This window comes from Panthera onca, chromosome B3, assembly GCF_046562875.1.
Source record: "Panthera onca isolate mPanOnc1 chromosome B3, mPanOnc1 haplotype 2, whole genome shotgun sequence".
Taxonomy (NCBI): domain Eukaryota; kingdom Metazoa; phylum Chordata; class Mammalia; order Carnivora; family Felidae; genus Panthera; species Panthera onca.
This window is the reverse complement of record NC_138344.1, coordinates 83,288,803-83,303,508: the sequence shown is the minus strand read 5'-3', so window position 1 is coordinate 83,303,508 and position 14,706 is coordinate 83,288,803. Positions and strand designations below refer to the sequence as shown.

Genomic DNA, 14,706 nt, shown 5'->3' with positions numbered 1-14,706 from the left:
TAAGATTTTTTTAAATTTTTTCAATAAAATAAAATAAAATACAATCTTTAGAGGTATCTGGGTGGCTCAGTTGGGTAAAAGTCCACTCTTGGCTTTAGCTCAAGTCATGATCTCACCATTCAAGAGTTCAAGCCCCGCATGATCCTGCGGAGCCTCCTTGGGATTCTCTCTTCCTCCTCTCTCTCTGCCCCACCCCCTCTCACTCTCTGTCTCTCTAAAAATAAATAAATAAGGTTAAATTTTTTTTTAATTTTTAAATATTTATTTATTTTTGAGAGAGAGAGATAGAGCACAAGTAGGGGAGGAGCAGAGAGAGAGAGAGAGAGACACAGAATCCAAAGCAGGCTCCAGGCTCTGAGCAGCCAGCACAGACCCTGATGCGGGGCTCAAACTCACAGACCGCGAGATCATGACCTGAACCAAATTCAGCCACTCAACCAACTGAGCCACCCAGGCTCCCCCCCCTTTTTTTGAAATTTTTATTTATTTTTGAGAGCGAGAGACAGAGCATGAGTGGGGGAGGAGAGAGAGAGTGAGACACAGAATCTGAAGCAGGCTCCAGGCTCTGAGCTGTCAGCACAGACCCGACGCAAGGCTCGAACTCAGGAACTATGAGATCAGGCCCTGAGCCCAAGTCGGAAGGTTAACCAACTGACCCACCCAGGACCCCTAAAAATATTTTTTTAAATAAATACATAAAATCTTTACAAAACAAAATAAAACCACAGCGTGATACCACTTCACACCACCAGGTGGCTTTAATCAAAAAGATAAGTGTTGCCAAGGATGTGGAGAAATTGGGACACTCGTACAGCGTCTGCAGAAATGTAAAATGGTGCAGCCACTTTGGAAAACAGTCTGGCAGTTTCTCAAAAGGTTGAACATAGAATTACCAAGTGACCCAGCAATTCCACCCCTAAGTAATGAGATAGAAAGAGAAAGGAAGACATGTTCCCACACAGACTTATACACAAATGTTCATAACAGCATTATTCATAATAGGCAGAGTGTGGAAACAAATGTCTCTCCCCTGGTGAACGGACACATCCATGTGGTGTGTCTGTCCTTACGGCGAAATATTATTTAACAGTCAAGAGGAATGAAGTACTGATTCAGTTATAACATGAATGAACTCGAAACTTTATGCTGTGTGAAGAAAGCCAGACAGAAAAAGCCACATATTACGTGATTCCATTTTTGTTTTCATGGCACACCCAGAATAGGCAAATCTATAGAGACAGAAAGCAGATCAGCGGTTGTCTAGGGTTGGGGGGGGGAGGGGTTGGGGGGTGGCAAGGAGGAAATGAAGAATGACTGCTGATGGATGTGGGGTTTCTTTTTGATCGACAAAAATGCTCCAAAATTGATGGTGGTGATGGTTATACAACTCTGCCAGCACACCAAAAACCTGTGAATTGTGCACTTGGAACGAGTTGTCTGTGTGTGAATTACATCTCCGTAAAGCTGTTATAAAGGCCATTTGGAGGGTGACTGGCATGTGATCTTCATGGCGTAAGCGTTAGCTCTGATGATGATGGGGGCAGTGGGGTGGTGGTGGTTGCCCGTAACTGTTCGAAACACGCAGTGTGTCTTACTGTGAAGCATTCTGTTGTATAGGATCTCCTCTATCGAAGATCTAGGTCACTAGTGGATTATGAAAATGCTAATAAAGCACTGGATAAAGCAAGAGCGAAAAATAAAGATGTTCTTCAGGCTGAGACATCCCAACAATTATGTTGTCAGAAATTTGAAAAAATATCTGAATCTGCAAAACAAGGTACTGTTATATTAACCTTTAATTATACGGTATACCTTCAACTATTATGTGAATTAAATAGTTAATCCTAATTTCTTTTGTTCACAGAACTTATAGATTTTAAGACGAGAAGAGTTGCCGCATTCAGAAAAAATTTAGTGGAACTGGCAGAGTTAGAACTGAAGCATGCAAAGGTTAGTGTCATAGTCAAGGTTTAATATTTTACGTGACTTATAATTTAGAAATGAGTCAGTCTTGGGACACCTGGGTCCTCACGATTGGTGAGTTTCAAGTCCCACGTTAGGCTGTGCGGCCCCCTTTCAGATCCTCTGTCCCCCCTCTGTGCCCTTCCCCCGCAAAAGTAAAAAAATACACATTAAAAAGAAGAGGGAGGGAGGGAGGGAGAGAGAGAGAGAGAGAAAGAAAGAAAGAAAGAAAGAAAAGAAAGAAAAGAAAGAAATGAATGAATGAATGAATGAATGAATTATGGGGTGCCTGGCCGGCTCATTCGGTGGAGCATGTGACTCTTGATCTCCTGGATGTGAGTTTGAGCCCCACGTTGGGTGTTGGGTGTAGAGATTACTTAAAAAAAAAGAAAGAGGGGAAGGCAGGGAGGAAGGAAGGAGTCAGTTATGGAATTGATAATAATCCTTTAATGACAGTTTCTTTCTGGAGGGATATTGGAAGAACCATTCCTGGATTAGAATGAATTATAATTGGAATGCTAATTTTTGAAGATCATTTTAGTACTTCAGAATAATTTAATGTTAGTAAATAAATGTCCTTCGCCCAGGGTTTTTTATAGTGTTTGTTTCCTCCAGATTCAGCCCTTTCTTGTAGTTAAGATAAAGCTTGGCCCAAGCCTTCTAATAAGGTTAGAACTAGAGAATCTTAGAATTGCCAGCGAACTTAAAGATCATCTAATTCAAGCAAGAATAATACGTACAATTTCTCTAAGCGGTCAGCTCTGCAAGACCCTAGTACCTAATATGGAAACCAGTATCATTTTTGACTGCTTAAAAAAGATAAATCTATCTTTAATAAAAACTTCTTTAAAAATTCAATATTTGCTGGCTTCAATCAGAAGGACTGAAAGTAAAAATATATTCAAAATTCCCCAAATTATAAGTATTAAAGAAATTTAAATAAACTTGTTAGTGTTTTGTTTTGTTTTGTTAATATATTTATAGTATTTACACTTTGAAAGTCATTAAAAAGCTTGAGACTCTACTAAGACGTTCGGGACACTCCATAACGCACAGAAAGCTGCTTGTGTGTCACTTTGACAAATTGGTCAGAGTTTTGTCATGTGAAATAAGAAAGATAAATTTGACGGATGCCTGGGTGGCTCTGTCGTTTGAGGATCCGACTCTTGGTTTTGGTCAGGTCATGGTCTGTCTCACAGTTTGTCAGCTGGAGGAGCCCTGCGTCCAACTCTGCGTGGAGTCTGCTTGGGGTTCTCTCTCTCTCCCTGCCCCTCCCCGCTCGTGCGCTCGCTCGCTCGCGCTCTCTGTCTCTCTCAAACTCTCAAAATAAATGGGTTGGCTTTAAAAAAAGAAAGAAAAATGAATTTAATTTCTCCCACAGAAACATTTGGATATATTACCCTCAAATATTTGAATATATTCTCTCCTACAAGCTAGACATCTTTGAGCTAAATATATTTTATCCCATACATTTCAATAAGCTTTTTATATTATTACACTAGGTCATTGCTGTTTTCAAATATTGCATGCAGGGGCCCCTTGGTGGCTCAGTTGGGTAGGCCTCTGTCTTTGGCTCAGGTCACGATCTCACGATCTCACAGTTCGTGAGTTCGAGCCCGACGTCGGGCTCTGTGCTGACAGCTCAGAGCCTGGAATTGCTTCGGATTCTGTGTCTCCCTCTTTTCTCTCTCTGCCCCTCCCCTGCTCATGCTCTGTCTCTCTCCGTCTCTATGTCTCTCTCTCTCTCTCTCTTTCTCAAAAAAAAAAAAGTAAATAAACATTAAAATTTTTTTTTTCAATATTGCACCCAGAAATGGAAACACCTTTCCATACGTGGACTTATTATTGTATACGTTTCTTCTTACGGCAGTTTTAGAGGCATAAGGGTTTTTTGTGTTTTTTCTTTTTTTTTCTTTTTCTTTTTGCTTTTCGTATAAGGGTTTGTTTTTTTGTTTTTTGGTTCTTTTGTGTTTTGTTTTTTTTTTTAGCACCATCTTACACCAGCTTGATTTGGCTTATAATCACACATCTTCTCCTCCTTCTCCTCCTCCTTCTTGGTCTGTTTTCGAGCCTCCAACCTATAGTTGTGTGTTTAATTCTTTGTAGTAATAGTTTTCATTTTTGTGGTAAAAAACACATAAATGTACCGTCTTACCCACTTTTAAAGTGTACGGTTCAGCCTTGTTAAGTATATTCACATCGTCGTGCAACAGGTCTCTAGAACTGTTTCGTGTACGGAGCATTTAATTTTTAAAATGAAGTTGCAGGCCACAGTTATGTCTGTCAAATTGTAGCTTGCTAGTTTCAGCCCAGCGTGAGATCTTTTGGAAACTTCGATTTGATCATATAGTAGTTGACTAGGAGAGTGGTTATTACTCCCAAGTGATGGACATTTGTAGTTTGTATGAACTTCCCTTTTATGTCGTCATCTAAGTTTTACTTTAAAAGATTGATCGGGACCAAAGGAGTCAACATTGGTTCATCTAATTGGATAAGTGCACGGTACCCAAAAAGGCTGAATTTTTAGTTCCCTCCCTTTCTTTCTATACTAATTGATATTAAGTTATTAATGAGTATTCTTTGGTGATGGTTATTTGGGTAGCTAGGAATTCACCTATTTATACTATCATCAAGCGTTTCCCTTTTATCTGTGATGGATACAAGAAGCATCCAATTCCTCATTACAATGAAGCTATATATTACGGATTTCCTGGTCTAATCACCCTCTCAAAAGAAAATACTTCGATAAGGTTGGCACGATTTATTGTTACTGCACCCGTGTTGGTTTCTAATGTTCACCATGTTTGTTCTTTGTAAGGAGGTTATAAAATCTATTCAGGATTTTGTTAATAGGTTTAAGGAAGGATTAGCAAATTACAGTCTGCCTGTTTTTGTGTAGCCTGTGAGCCAAGAATGGCGTTGGTTTTTTGAGAGGGAGAGAGAGATAGAGCACGAGCAGGGAAGGGGCAGAGAGAGACAGGGAGAGAGAGAGGGAGAGAGGGAGAGAGGGAGAGAGGGAGAGAGAGAGAGAGAGAGAGAGAGAGAGAAAACGAACACCAAGCAGGCTTCTCACTGTCAGCGTGAAGCCCGATGTAGGGCTTGAACTCCCTAACCGCCAGACCATGACCTGAGCCGAAACCCAAGAGTCAGACACCTACCCGAAAGAGCCACCCAGGTGTCCCGGAGAGAGAGTATGTTAAGCAGGCTCCACGCCCAGTGCAGAATCCCAGGCGGGGCTGATCTCACGACCAACCGTGAGATCATGACCTGAGCCGAAATCGAGAGTCGGACGACGCTTGACCGACTGAGCCACCCAGGTGCCCCTCAGTGGTTCTTTAAAAAAAGGCGAAAGAATATTTCATGACACGTGATAATTACGTGAAATTTAGATTTCATCTGTAAGTGAAGTTTTACTGGAATACAGCCAAGCTCGTTCCTTTGTGCCCTGTCTGTGGTTGCTTTCATACTACAGCAAAACAGAGACCACATGTCTCTCAAAGTCTAAAATGTTTACTATGTGTTTACTAAGCCCTTTACAGAGAGTTTGCTGACCCTTACTATATACATGGTTGTCAGCCTCTGGTTTCCAGATTTCTGTGCTTTTCAGGTCCTTTCTGAAATGTGTTCTCTGATGGGTCTTCTACTCCAGTGGCTCTCTCGACTAGAGGCAGTTTTGCCTCCCGGGAGACATTTAGCAATTTCTGGAGACGTGTCTGGTAGTCACAACGGAGGATGGGTGGGTTTACGACCGGTATGTAGGGCGCAGAGGGCAGGAATGCTGCTAAACTTTTGACAGGGCACAGGAGAGCCCCCATTGGAAAGGATTCCACAGCCCCAAATACGTCAAGTGTGCCGAGACTGAGGGACACTGAGACTGGATGGCTCAGTCGGTGGAGCGTGCAACTCGTGTTCTCAGGGTTGTAGGTCCGAGCCCCACGTCGGGTGTAGAGATGACTTTAAAAATAAAATCGTTCAGGGGCGCCTGGGTGGCTCAGTCAGTCAAGCATCCGCCTCTTGACCTACCTAAGAAAATGATAATAAATTTTAAAAATAATGATAAAATAAACTTTTTTTTTAAATGGGGGGTAGGGTGGGTGGTGCCTGGCTGGCTCGGTCGGAAGAACGTGTGACTCTCGATCTCGGAGTTGCCAGTTCAAGCCCCACGTTGGGTGTAGAGAGATTACTTTAATAAACAAAACTTGGGGCGCCTGGGTGGCTCAGTCAGTTAAGCGTCTGACTCTTGGTTTCCGCTCATGTCATGATCTCACGGGTTTGTGAGTTCGAGCCCCGTGTCCAGCTCTGCACTGATAACCGTGGAGCGTGCTTGGGATTCTCTTCTCTCTCTCTCTCTCTCTCTCTCTCTCTCTCTCTCTCTCTGTGTGTCTCTCTCTCTCTCAAAAATAAAATAAAATAAACATTTAAAAAAATAATAAAGCTTAAAAAAAACAAAAAAAAACACCGAGGTTGAGAAACCCTGCCCTCTTGTCTGAGGTTTCTTGATGATTTTGCAAATCTGAACAAAGTCCCATTTTGGTCCCAGAATCCATATAAGTTATCCCAAAGAGATTAGACATTGGTTAAATTTACATCCAGATGGTTTAAAACCACTTAGGATTTCATTCATTATAACCGGGATATGTCTTGCCATGTATTGGAACCTGGTTATAACAGAAAATTAGGTCATTTGGTCACTTTTGTGTCCTTGAAGATAGTCTCAGATACTTTATTAATGAAGCACAGAATGTATGATAAAGGCAGCGGACCAAAAAAAAGGTGATGCTACTGCTGCCTATGAGGGCGTGGAGTCCTCGTGCCTGGTGGGTAAGTGTGGACCAGGGTACACCCTTCTGCAGGGCTTTGGCAGTGTGTCAAGTGCAGGATGTGTATCCTTGGACTTAGTCCCACTGGAGGGATATACCTTTAAGAAGATCATGTCAGAAATACAGACAGGCTCAGAATCATCTGTCACAGTTCCATCGTTATACTGGCACAATATTGACAGTTACTGGGGCACTTGAAATTCTTAAATGTTTATTGTCACCCAATTTCAGGCGCTCAGTAAAGTTGCAAGAAAAGTACAAAGAATCCCTGGATAGTTGTCACTAGAGTCCTCAAATGTGCATATTGTCATGTTCGCTCTGTCCTCCCCTCCCCCTCTTCCTCCCTCCCTCTTTACTTTTCCTCTTTACACAGTACACACACACACCACACCCCTACCCTTATACATACCTGTTTTTGTCTTAAACCATTCAGGTTGCAGATAGGAAGTCTCTTGGCTCTTAAACACTTCAGTGTCGATTTCCTAACACCAAATAATTCTCTTGAATACTTGGAGCAATTACAAAGATCAGGAAATTACTATGGATACAGTACTATTATCTAATCCACAGACTTTTATGCCACCAGTTGTCTAATAATGAATAATGTCTTTAGTGGCAAAAGGATACTCAAGATAATACATGACATTCGGCGCACAGGTCTTTTTATTTATTTTTTAAGTTTATGTATTTATTTTGAGAGAGCGAGCGAGAGAGAGCACGAGCGCACACGTGGGAGAAGGGGAGAGGCAGAGCGAGCGAGCGAGCGAGCGAGCGAGAGAGAGAGAGAAAATCCCAAGGCAGGCTCCGGCGCTGTCAGGGTGGGGTGGGGGAGGGCTCCAACTCAGGAAACCGAGACTGTGAGATTGTGACCTGAGCAGAAACCGAGAGTCGGACACTTAACCGACAGAGCCACCCAGGCGTGACTTTTCGTTTTTATTGGGATGAGCTCTACACCCGCTGTAGGGCTTGAATTCAAGACCCCCAGGATCGAGAGAGTCGAGAGTCGCGCACTCTACCAACTGGGCCAGCCAGGTGCCCTCCCCGCCCCGCACCCCCGGCACGTGTTGTTTTAGACTTCCTGAACCTGGAAAGTTCCTGAGTCTTTGTATTTCATAACATTGGACACTGAAAAGCACAGGTCTGTAAAATGTCCCTCGCTTTGGGTTCGTCTAGTTATTGAGTTTAGATTCCCCACCTGTGGCAGGAATCGCCCAGAAGTGGTGCTCGGACCTTCTCGTTGCTGCATCCTTTCAGGAGGTACATGCTGTTGATGAGTTGCCTCGCTGGCAATGTCTGACTTTGATCATTTGGTTCAAGTGATGATGTCTGCAGGTTTCTCAGTGGCCAAGTTACTACACTTTGAAATGAAGAAGTATTCTGTGGGGAGATACTTGGGACTGTGTAAATACCCCATCGCTTACCCAGCACTGTCCCATAGAATTTTGTGTGATGATGGAAGTATTCTGTCATCAGCACTGTCTGGTACGGTAGCCACTAAGTAGCCACACGTGGCCGTCAAACGCTTACACTTGAAATGTGGGTGGTGCAACTGAGAAACTGAGTTTTTATTTAACTTTAATTAACAGAAATTTAAATTTTCCATCGCCCTACGTACCTAATGGCTACGGTATTGGCATTTCAGCCTTATGCTCAAAGCCACCGTTCATGACTTTTGCCTCAGTCGATTATTGTGGTGGCTGCCAGACGGTCACTTTTCTAATCGCATCGTTTTAGTTGGCTTTCTACTTACTGGAAGGAAGAGGTTTTCCTTTACCCCATGTATTTATTGGTGTAATCCATATATGCTTACATTTGTCCGGACACGTGTCTAAATGTGGATGCCAGCGCCCATGCTTTACAAATGGGTACGTAGGTCTGTCTGAATGTTACAGATTGCCGTTGTACGGGAACTTACGGCTATGTGTATAAAAACTGGTATCACTCACTACTTTAGTCGTGAAAGCATATGTTATAATTTAATATACCTCTACTCTAATACACAGATTTTAACGGCTAGAGGAAAGTGATAAGAACCGGTCTTGCAAAACGTCCGGTAGTTTGACTTGGACACACAGGGCATGTTTCATCCCTCATTAGAATCATGCCGAGTAATTCAAAACCATAATACTGATCTAGACGGAAATGTCCTGAAGAAATCTGGTGTGTGGAAAACATTGTACGTGAAACAAATGATACGGTTTTATGTCTTTAAACCCGTACGTGTGTGGATAGTGAGTAGCTGTTTCCGGAGTTCTGTTGTCTTAATAAAGGTGGCGTTAGTTACGGGATTCCCAGCGCTGTTATATTTTCACTGCAACTCTTCCAGGCTGTCTGCACTTCATGATTTATTTTCCCTTCCTTTTTAGGGTAACCTACAGTTGCTGCAGAACTGCTTGGCAGTGTTAAATGGAGACACATAAGCCACACTCCGCCTTTGGTTAAAAAGGGCTGCCTTCCTTCAGATTTTATTTTTGTTTTCTTAATGAGATTAGGCATTTACTGCTCACTGGAAACAAAAGAAACAGCTGACCAAGTGCATCTACTCTCCTTTTTTTCTGAGAAGCGATGGAGCGGTGCCGTCCACGGGTTTTGCGGGTCCGTCCGTCTGTGTGGTGGAACGCTGCCCTCCTGCAGCTCCCCGTGTGCTCCCTGGGACGGTTGTCCATCACCGTGCGCTCCTCCTCTTCCGAAGCCCAGCGTTCAGTCCTTTTTTTAAGTAGCCTCTGTAACCGTCTTTATTTTCTGAATAGCGTTCCTTACGGCTGCCAATCTTATTTCCCTTTAAGTAATTTCTGATGTTTAACCCTTTCAAAGATGCATTGTTCAGACAAGATAAAGGTTGCCATTACCTTTTGTTTTCTCTTGGTGTTTTTGTTATGTTTTGTTTTGTTTTTTTAAAAACATTGTATGCCACCTTAGTTCATCCATGTATCCTGGTAAAAGCATCTTAATCAGACTTATTTTTAATTAATGAACATTTCTTAGAAGTTTTGGGACAGACTTTATGTAATCTTTATAAGTATGATTTCTGATGAAAAGCAACTGCATTAGTATGTTTGCCTTAAACTTGTAGACTAAACCGACTATTGTCAAATAAACCGTGGTAACAGTGATAGTTTTTAACTCTGTGGTCATTGTATCACTCTAAAATTTGGAGTAGCTATAATCAATCTACTCCTTCGTTATGCTTTACAGTGCAGGTCTTTTCTCTTTTTTCTCTGAAAATGGCATGTTGAACCAGGTTCACCAATCCCCTTATGAAAGAATGAACTGCTTCTCTGTGTGCTCTCAGCCTTTCCTAGAAGATGGAATTGGGCAGAGGCAGGTTCGAAACAGCTGTTTCTAAAATACAGGAGGCAGCAGAATGGTCCGTCTGTGATGGTTTCCTGAATTCCATCCCTAGCCGGGCCAGTTAACCCTGCGACACGCCATCGAGCCACTTGATAGTTCTACTAGTGTACAGATTGGTATGGAGAGAGAAAGAGTGCTGTAAGGAACAGCCCTGGGGGGGGGGGGGGGGGGGGGGGGGGGAGTTGGAATATTTGGAATGGAAGGCTCCAAAAAGGATACTAGTTACCATACAAATATGATTGGCCTTTTTAATGTGAATTATCGCCGCGTCATTTCTAATTTAAAATTCGATTGTGTGGTTTGGTTTTTTTCACTGTCTAACTTTTCTTCCAGTTGGAAACCACAGGTATTTGGGTTGGTCACCTTGTAGGTGGGTTCCTCGTTTACATTTTCCCCACCCCTGGTCTAGGTCTTCTGAGTAGTCACCATCATCCCAGCCTTGCTCTCCAGCATGTTCTCTTGCCTTACTGGTGTGCTGGTTCACATTTCTCTCTTTCACTGGCGTTGTTCCCTGGTTATTCCCTGATGTCGTTTGTACTACCCCCCCGGTTGCCTGAGAAATCTGTGTGTTTGGTCCTCCTGTGTGTCCCCTTCACTGGTGAGAAGACACCCACGCGATGCTCACCAGTGGGTGAACGGGACAGAGAGCCCTGGCTTCCGGACTCGGGTGCAGTCCCTTCGCCGGCTGCCCTTGTGGCCTAGGCAGGTTTGGTTCGCTTGACCTCTGTCTGCCTCAGTTTCTCTACTACAAAGGACATACTGACCTACCTACCTCACAGGGGTGTTGTGAGGATTAATAAACATTGGTACAGTGCTTTGAAAATGTGAAGGTGCTGTGTAAATGCTAAGAAACAGCAAGTACGGGGCAAAAGGCAGTAATACAGTGTTGCACCTATCCATCAGCTAATCTGCTTGTTTGTACCAAGGGGGCCTTATTCCGGGCAAGGGTAGGAGAGTGGTAGGTACATCCCTTGGTCCCTGGTTTACATGTTTACGGTGTCTGTTGGGGTGGGGGTAGAGTGGAAGCAGCAAGTTACATATTAGTGCGGGGCAGGGTGCTTAACAAAAACACACATAAATGAGCTGGCCGCACTATCCAAGGACCCTGTCACAAAACACACAAAGAAGGTGAAGAGTGTAGGTTACTCCCTCAAGGGCATACTTTAGGAAAGATGCTACTTTGTACCTCCAGAACAATGGAAGTATTCCACAGCTCAGCTGCTGGTTCCCCGGAAAACAAAACCAAACCAAAAACTGGTTTCAATATTCTCATGGTGTGGCATTTACGAAACATTTAGGGACCATCTTGTGCCTGGGGGACACAAAGGAGAAAGAGGAAGACGCCCAGTAACAGAGACAAAGCCCTGCACTGGGTAGTAGTACAGGGTTTCTCCCACAGGTGTCTTTACTGCACGCTCTGAGAGGAAGAGAGTGACGGGAGCAGTAGGAATGAACGACCCAGGAGAAATGAAGGTGGCGGGGTTGGTGGCAGTGAAGGTGGACGATGGTAAAGAAAGGAAATTGCAAAAGAAAGCGGGGGTTCCCGGGCCGCTAAGGCCCGTGAGGCTTAAAGACTGGGCGAGGTTCTCCTCTGCCCCTAGTTTGGGAAAGCGCCTACAACACAGATTCCGTGGTGAACTACTACAGAAGCTGAGCTCAAACAGACCTTTTTGAAGGGAGGCACTACGCACAACTTAACAAAGCAGGGTGGTGGATTTCAAGGAGACACTGCGGGGGGGGGGGGGGGGGGGGGGAAGGGGGGGAACGAGGTGTCGCAGAACTTACAAAGAAAAGAAAGTAACCACGAACCCAAGATGTACTTCTGCGCCGTCTCCGGGGCCCCCGCAAACTCGCACGAGCCCGCGTATCACCACGTCCTCAGACGACCGGAAAAGCCTTCTCCGCGCTGCCGCAGCACACGGGATACAAGCGGCGAAAACGAGACAAAGAAAAAAAAAAGCAAAGTAAAAGCCGAAAAACGCGCGCCTACTTCCTGTCAGGCTTGTTTTGGGCGTCCTAGGACCCCTTACCACGAGAAATAACGCAGCGACAACAGCGCCGTCGTGGCGAAGCTTGAGTTCTTCCCTTCAGACCACGAAAAGTCAGGGGAAAGCGCGAACGCAGTCCCCCACTACCACAAATTATGCAGTCGAGTTTCCCACATTTGGGGAAATCGCAGGGGTCAGCACATCCGGAGTGCAATGGATAAGCCTCGCCCTGGGAAAACCACCTTCGTGATCATGGTATCTCCCCTGCCAGGTAAGTATGAGTTGCCCGACCCGCCTCGACCCACACCCTCGCGCTCGCCACGCTTCTTACACACGGTCACTTGCCCCACGCGGCTTCCGCGCCCCGGTTGCCCGCAGCACCCCCTCAGCTCCAACCTCTCCCGGCCGCAAAACAACGGCGGGCGCCTTGCCTAACCCCCACGCGGGACGTGCGCGCCCAGGCGGTCCGGGACCGGCAGCCTCTGCGCGCTTGTTCATCTACATACGCCACGCCTTGTCGCGCGCTTCCCAGCGTCGCGGCTCCAGCTCTGGGACAACGGATGTGCTAGTGTCCCGGCAGACCGCCGGTGCCTGGAGCGAAGGATGGGGGGAGGGCGGCGAGGAGTCGGGACCCGGAGGGGAGACCCGAGAAGACGGGGTCCCGCGGCGTCCAGAAGTTGCAGGCCCCACCGAGGCGGTGGGTTAAGTCTCCCCTTCCTTGCAACGAAAATTACATGCAATACGCAACAGAGAATCAACTCAACCTTAAATACTAAGAGTTTTGTCACCAATTTAACATGAAATTGTCTTAATCCTCAGTATGACCTTTCGGGTTACGTAGTAACCTAATCTTGCGACAACGAAAGGAAAATTTGAACAGAGGGCGTCAGTCAGGACAAGGCGTCCATTCTCTAGAGTAGATGTGTGGGCTGGGGAGGGGCGTCGAATGGTCTCCGAAAATCAAATGAACGGAAATATCACGTTTTCATCCTGTGGGGTTCGGCTGCCTCTTTCAGCCTGCCCGGATTTGTCTTTTCCTCTTCTGTACAAGAAGATTCTTTCCGGAGATCGAGTGGAGGTAAAGGTAAATATCCTCTTCAGATAGGGGCAAAATGATTGAAGTGTTGTGTGTTCCTGGGTGATCGGGTCCCTGGAGCAAAGCAAGGCAAGAGACAGGACTAGAGATTATTGGGTCAGCAAAGACTGCTCTGAGGTTCTAGCAGCATCAAGATCCGAGTTAACGTGTTGTACATCCTTTTACTTTACTTTTCTTTTCTTTTGTTTTTTAATTTATTTTGAGAGAGAGCGGGAGGACGCGCGAGAGCAGGGGAGAGGGAGAATCCCAAGCAGGCTCCGTGCTGTCAGCGGGGGGGGGGGGGGGGGGGGGGGGGGGGGGGGGGGAGCCCCGAGCCCCACGCGCACCGAACCCCCTCTCCGCCCCCTCCCCGCCCCCAACCGTGAGATCATGACCAAGGCTCGTTCTCTTAAGGGACTGAGCACCCAGGTGGCCCACGTTTTTGATTGTTAGTTATTTCAGGAAGTTTCCTTTCTTAGGGTGTATTACTCCTCAGAACAAACAAATGGTTCTCTTCCCTAACCCCAGGAAAATTATCAAAACCAAGAAATGAACATTGATACAATCTTACTACTCTACAGACGTTATTCCCTCTTCCATCAATTGTCCCAATAATGTCCTTTATAGCAAAGGAAAATTCAAAATCATGTGTTGCATTCAGTTGTCATGTCTCTTTATCTGAAATAGTTCCCAGGTAGTTCTTTGCATTTCATTATGCAGGCCTTTTTGAAGACTACAGGCCAGTCATTTTGGAGACTGTCCTTCAGTTTTTGAGTTGTCCTGGCTTCCCTCGCAAGTACATTCAGGAATGCATTTTTGACACGAAGGCTACGTAAATGATACCGTGTCTGTTATGGGTGGGTTTGTGTCCCTCCAAAAAAATATGTTGAAGTCCTAAGTCCTGGTACCTAGGACTGTGACCTTCTTTGGAAATCTGATCTTTGCAGATACAGTCGAGTGAAGGTGAGGTCACTAGAGCGGGCCCTGATCCAATGTGACCGTTTTCCTTACGCGAGGAAGACGGCAATGTGAAGAGACTCGCTGACAGAACACCATGCGATGGCAGAAGCAGAGTGTAGTGATGTAGCCACAAGCGAGCCAAGGATTGGCTTGTCACCACCGGAAGCTGGGGAGTAACGAGGGACGATTCCACTCAGAGCCTCAGAGAGAGTATGGCCCTGCTGGCACCTTGCTTTTGGACCTCTAGCTTCCAGAACTGTGAGAGAATACACTTCTGTTTTTTTTAAGCCACCCAGTTGGTGGTATTTTATTATGACAGACCTAGCAAATGTATACAGGCCTCCTCTGGGCACCACGTTTGGAGGCACGTGAAGGCAGTTTGTTCTATTACTGGTGGGGTTAACATCGACTACTTAGTTAAGGAGGTGTATCGGTTACCCGTCTCTGTGTAACAAATTGCCGTAAAACTTAGTGATTGGAAATAATGACCGTTTCACTTGCTCACAATTCTGTGGATCAGCGATTCTGGCTGGGTTCCACTGGGCAGTTC

At 45.2% G+C, this 14,706-nt stretch overlaps 1 long non-coding RNA gene and 1 other non-coding gene across 3 annotated transcripts; one reads left to right on the top strand and one right to left on the bottom strand.

The window, feature by feature from the left end:
- Window positions 1–1,299: 1,299 nt before the first annotated feature.
- Window positions 1,300–9,895, top strand: LOC132676074 (uncharacterized). Of its 2 annotated transcripts, XR_013556156.2 has the most exons (4): window positions 1,300–1,512; window positions 1,618–1,777; window positions 1,865–1,950; window positions 9,149–9,895. It is a non-coding gene; the product is annotated as an uncharacterized LOC132676074 (long non-coding RNA). The 2 variants fall into 2 exon arrangements; XR_009608943.2 differs by lacking the exon at window positions 1,300–1,512 and having other exon boundaries at window positions 1,562–1,777.
- A 2,341-nt stretch (window positions 9,896–12,236) lies between these two features.
- On the bottom strand, window positions 12,237–12,400 carry LOC144616757 (U1 spliceosomal RNA). The gene has a single exon (XR_013556507.1). It is a non-coding gene; the product is annotated as a U1 spliceosomal RNA (small nuclear RNA).
- Between the last annotated feature and the right edge of the window lie 2,306 nt (window positions 12,401–14,706).